Source organism: Eufriesea mexicana, unplaced genomic scaffold (assembly GCF_001483705.2).
Source record: "Eufriesea mexicana isolate 0111107269 unplaced genomic scaffold, ASM148370v2 scaffold759, whole genome shotgun sequence".
In the NCBI taxonomy this organism is placed as follows: Eukaryota; Metazoa; Arthropoda; class Insecta; order Hymenoptera; family Apidae; genus Eufriesea; species Eufriesea mexicana.
This window is the reverse complement of record NW_016908917.1, coordinates 57,882-63,325: the sequence shown is the minus strand read 5'-3', so window position 1 is coordinate 63,325 and position 5,444 is coordinate 57,882.

Here is a 5,444-nt window from a genome sequence, read left to right as displayed (position 1 = left end):
AAATATTTCATTTACGGCATTACCAAAAATATTTCGCATTGTGGAATTGCACGGTCGAACGGGCGACTATTGAAAATTCGCCGACAAAAAGTCGGCAGAAGCGAATTCGAATTTCAATAACTACCAAGCTACCCAAACCTGCCCAGTCTTCGTGACAACATCGCCAACACTCTCGCCGAAAATTTCACGCTCGAATAAATAGATATTAAATACCGCCAGTCCGAATTTCAATAACTTCGAAATTGCCGAAACCTCCCGATCTTCGTTACTCCTATATTCCATCACCTGAAATTTCTTTTTGGGGAACACGTCTCTAAAAATCTTCGAGTACGAGTTGACACTTTGACTGCCACGTTGGTCATATATGACCGGTCATGGTTTCCCTGTGACGCCATGGTGGTCATTGGTGACAGAAGCGCATGAACTACTCGTAAAACTACAATTGTAAAATTGAACGAAAATTGACAGTTAGTGCATTTGAATATAACCGTTAATTAGAAGATACTTTGAAATAAAAGGTGCCCTATTGAACGATTAAAAATTTTTATTAGAACATCGATTAAAAATATATTATAACAAATCTTGCATCTAGAGGTGCACTCGTGATCCAGACGAGATCCACATGTAGACTAAAATCCACATCTAGACGTGGTGTCCTGGTGGAAACGTGATTTCGACGTGGCAGTCAAAGGGTTAAACGCTTCCTGATATTCTCCGTTTTAATGTGAAGCTGGCCTTATCGTCCATAGTCAACCGATGACTCAGGAGTCAACCTTTGTCATCTCCTCGAAATTTTCCCTATTAAATCATATACAAATCCCAAACTTGGGACAAGTCATTCGGAACTAGACAAAGTCCATTGACAGCCAATCCTCTGTCAACCAATATATTCCCAAAACCCACCCTTTCTCTAACATACAATCCCACATATATATTCGCACCAGGGCACGAATGAAGAACATTCTGCACAGTACAACTCCACGGTGTTTTACCTTCACAAGACCTTCCTAACTATACGTAGTTAGTATACTATACCTAACTATAGCGTTAGTCTCTATTCGAGAGTTGGCCGAACATAGTTCTCCTTATATCACAGTAATTGTCCCGTGACATTGGATTCGTTTCGAATCGGGAGTATTTTTATTATTCGAAGCATGTAATGTCAAAATAATAACAAATTAGTGATATAAGACAACGTTCTTACCCAATGGAGCATTTATCTTATTGACAGTCATGAATGACCACTGTGGCGCCTCTGGTTACATTCAAAATACGCTAACTGTCAATTTTCATTTAATTTTTACAATTGTAAATAATTCAAACTCTAACTTACAATTGTAAGTTCAGAGGACCTAACCCGGAAGGAGGAGTCTCCTTCACCCCTGACCTTGGCATGGAGGGAGTTCCTCTTCTTTCGAGGTAGGCTTTAAAAAGGCTCGTTCTGGAAGATAGAGTCTGTTGTCAATTAGTTGACAGTCATGGAAATCTAAAATACAGTTTACACAGTTTACACAATTTACGTATAATTGTCAGATATGGTCGCAGAGCTGTCAATTAGAGTTCCATAGCTGTCAATGATCTAATCAAGAGTTACTTAGTCCACTTACAGTTATAGTCGCAGAATAAAGTCTTGACAGAGATTTGCTAGTAACGACATCGCTTCGAGTACTTCATAAAACCACCCTCTATCTTGATCCCTACACATATGACCAACGTGACAGTCAAAGTGATACCCACGAGCTTGGATCCTCTCGAGACCGCTGCTGAAACCGCGTTTAAACAGCGGCCCGATGATTTCCCGCGGATTTCCGGAAATCAGCGAGCTGAGAGGAGCAAACAAACGCGATAAACCGGCCTGGTTCGACGAACAACGGAACATCCACGCGTAATGAAACGTTTTCATTGACGGTTGTTAACCGACGCACCGTTGGGGTTGTTCTACCCCGGCAGATGGAAAAAGGAGAGACAATGGAGAGGGTTGGAAAGAGATAGCTGGAGTGTTGACGAATCAGGTGTACCAGGGTGAATCACGGTGGAAGAAGTTAATTTCGGCCGATTTGGGTTCAACCGGAAGCACGGGGTGGTAGATTTAGTTTTACGCTGGATGTGATAGGGCTGATCGGTAATTGATCGATTCGAATTTTCGATGGGAAGTTAATGGTTACGATGCTTTGATTATGAGCAATGTATATTATCGCGGTTGTTACATTTGCGATTAGTTCTATGGAGAATTGTTGGAAAGCCTCGTAAACTGTTAATATGGTTCATTGAGAGTCAAAGTGATAACCGAGTGTCAACATTCGTTTAATCCCTTTATCAAAAATCGCGTTTAAATTGCAATTATGCAAAGTGTGCCACGATCTACACATTGTTAGATAGCACTTGGACTATTTGTTTACAGAGTGCACCTAAATATAATATACTGTAATAAAAATTCTTAAAATTCTCGAAATTCCAAGGTAAAAGAATTCTGCTAGTTGATGCTTTCAAAAATTTTACATTAATACCAAGGAATTTTTGAATTGCTCCTCTAAAATGTTTTGGTACCTAATATAATATACTACAATATTATAAATGGCTATAAATAATTCTTTAATGGTATAATACTGTAAAAAATGCTAGAATAAAAATTCCCCAAATCCCAAGAATTCGAAATTAAAAGAATTCTGCTAGTCGATGCTTCCAAAAATATTACATTAGTACCAACCAGTTTTTGAATTGCTCCTCTAAAATGTTTTGGTACCTAATATAATATACTGCAATATTATAAATGGCTATAAATAATTCTTTAATGGTATAATACTGTAAAAAATGCTACAATAAAAATTCCCCAAATCCCAAGAATTCGAAATTAAAAGAATTCTGCTAGTCGATGCTTCCAAAGATATTACATTAGTACCAACCAATTTTTGAATTGCTCTCCTAAAATATTTTGGTACCCAATATAATATGCTAGAATGTTATAAATGGCTATAAATAATGCTTAAGTGCTATAATAGTATAGAAAATGCTATAATAAAAATGCACAAAATCCCAAGAATTCGAAATTAAAAGAATTCTGCCAGTCGATGCTTCCAAAAATTTTACATTAATACCAAAAAATTGCTGTCCTAAAATATTTTGGTACCCAAAATAATATACTATAATGTTATAAATAGCTATAAATAATGCTTAAGTGCTATAATACTATAGAAAATGCTATAATAAAGATTCCCAAAATTTCAAGAATTCGAAATTAAAAGAATTCTGTCAGTCGAGGCTTCCAAAAATTTTACATTAGTACCAACAAATTTTTCGATTACTCCCCTAAAATATTTTGGTACCTGGATCTGGAAATACTGTACACATAGGGTGTCTTATATACATATCGAATCGGGTACACATCATTTTCTGATCGTTCAAACTCGCATCGCAGCTCTGCTGCTAAATCGTTGTACTTTTCCGAGTTAATTAATGATCCTGCGGTAATTGATTATTCCACGGGGACGAGGCGCACCGCGACCATACATTGTCATTGAATTTATCGCGGTTATGAGGCTTTTTGCCGGCGTTTCCGGCCGATATTGCGGCCAGCCGCAGTGGCAAGGATCGTCATATTAATCGCGTGTTTCTCGTGAACCTAAGACATCGCTACCTCGCCGCGAATTATGATAAAATAATAATCCATCGAGAGGGAAAATTATCGGAAAATTATCCTCAATTACTAATTATTTTTAATTACGTCTAATTATTTTTACACCCCATTTGTACCCACCTATTCGACAGCTATTAATAGCACATTGCACTCGTATTTCAGTGCACAAATTTTTCCATATCAACAAATTCCGCTTTGACCCGTCTGCCAAAAACATTTCCCGTTCGGAGTGCAGCGCAACGAAAGGTATAAAAACGCGCGAACGACAAATAGAAAAAGCATTATAAATGACGTAAATTCACGTCACTAACTGCTAATGCATCAATCCCGTGCGAGCGAAATTTTTCGCATAAAAGTGCATCCGGAAGAGAAGTTTCAATGCACGGCTACCGAAGGAACAATATATTCCGAAAAATCCATAAACGCTATTTACACGAAGAATTAACGCGAACCAAAAATATCCAATTACCTCACGCACACACTAGCTAATTTACAACAACATCCATTCTTCCTCGCATGCAAAGCGACTATTTTCCAAAGCAATAAAAAAAACACCGTGAATGAGCAAAGAAAATTAACACAAAGTGCATCATGTCCCTGAAAAGAGGAGGACAAAATATCCAATTATTATCGCACGCGTACAATCCTTAATCCAATATCGAGAAAGAACAGCGAAATTCGAGGTACTACCCCGTATAAGCCGTCCGAAATTAATTAAAAATTCGTACCCGGCAACAAAGAAGGAATTAAAATGCCCGCAACGATTCACGAATTCCAGCGTGCAGCACTGCGCCGAGATTTTTATCGCGCAGCAGGGGGGCGAGGGGAGAGAATGGAATTAATATTCATTCGGGGACGGAATAGCGAAATTTCCGTGCGAAACGACTGTTTTGATAGGGACCGACAGGGGTTGAAGGGGTGGCCGGCGAGAGGCCATACACGTTTCGCAACTTCCAGCCTTGAGTATGCCGAATGCCTCCATACTCCCTCGTTCGCTTGTACCCGCTGTCTTGCCGCCGCTGGCGTATCGCGTTCGCACGTACCGGGTGACCCGGAAGTAATCCCCGGTAGCCAGCCACCGGCAGATTTTTCGTAGTTTCTGTTAATGAAAAACCCGGCTGCGCGATCCTCTCGCGGAATTAAAAAACTTTCGCCGTGCTTTAAACGATTTTCACCCCGACGGAAGTGGCGACGGAGGGGGTGGAGGTCGTTGTCCACGTTCCTTTCGATTCGTCGCTTTTACCGCGTGTCCCGCGAATTTCCATCGTCCGCGATGGAACTTGGCGTCGGGACTTTTAAGGGCCACTGGGAATTTCGCGTCCCCGCGAGTGCCAGTTTCACCGGCTAATGGCGGGGAAAGAGGGGGTTGAAAATTTCTTGGAAATTCCCTCGTCTCGCCTACGAGAACGCCCTCGTTGATTCTTTACGTCGCTCGTTGCTTAATGCACCGTCATCGCGCGACTCGCGTCGGATAATTCGCGCCCCAGATGCAGGCGGAGCGAAGAGGGTGCACCGCGGGGGTGCACGAGGACGCGGAGGGCAGCTCGGAGCTGGATTTTCGCGACGCTCGCGTTCCACCCTGTACACCGTGGGCCGCGATACACCCAAGGCTCTCTGGATACCATAGAAATACCACGGCGGGTACAGTTTCCGTCGCGGGAATGAAGGAAATTCCGGATCTTTAGCAGCGAGGGAACCAGGCCGACGCGAAATCCCAAACGAATTACGCGAGTAATAATCGGCGATGTTCACGCGAAGTCGTTCGATTTGCTCGAGTCAATGCGATCGAACGAGAAATGGAGGGTGCAAG